Genomic DNA, 483 nt, shown 5'->3' with positions numbered 1-483 from the left:
ATATATATATATATATATATATATATATATATATATATATATATATATATATATATATATAAATGACATAAATATTATTTCAATAAGTTTGACTTCTTGAAAATAATAATTAAATAAATATTAAAAATTGTAGTTTTTTTTGGTATTTAGTCTCATAATTTTTAGTTAAATTTTTTAAATTTTAAATTTTAAAAAATATAAGTATCAAAATTAAAATTAAAACAACTCCTATTATTATTTTTAACATATTCCATATATTTTGAAAAATATATATCAGTAATGTATCATAATATTGTCTATTCATATCTAAGATAATTTATACTTTAACAATATGTCCTTTTTTTATGAAAAGAAATAATATATAAGTAATGTTTTAATACTTTTTCTTTTCTTTTATATTAAGTTTAAAAAAAAAGAAATATGAAAAGTATGAAAAGATGAAAAATGGAAATAGTATTTAATTGTAATGAATTTATTAATGAT

This window comes from Vigna radiata, chromosome 4 (assembly GCF_000741045.1).
Source record: "Vigna radiata var. radiata cultivar VC1973A chromosome 4, Vradiata_ver6, whole genome shotgun sequence".
Taxonomy (NCBI): domain Eukaryota; kingdom Viridiplantae; phylum Streptophyta; class Magnoliopsida; order Fabales; family Fabaceae; genus Vigna; species Vigna radiata.
This window is presented reverse-complemented; position numbering follows the sequence as displayed.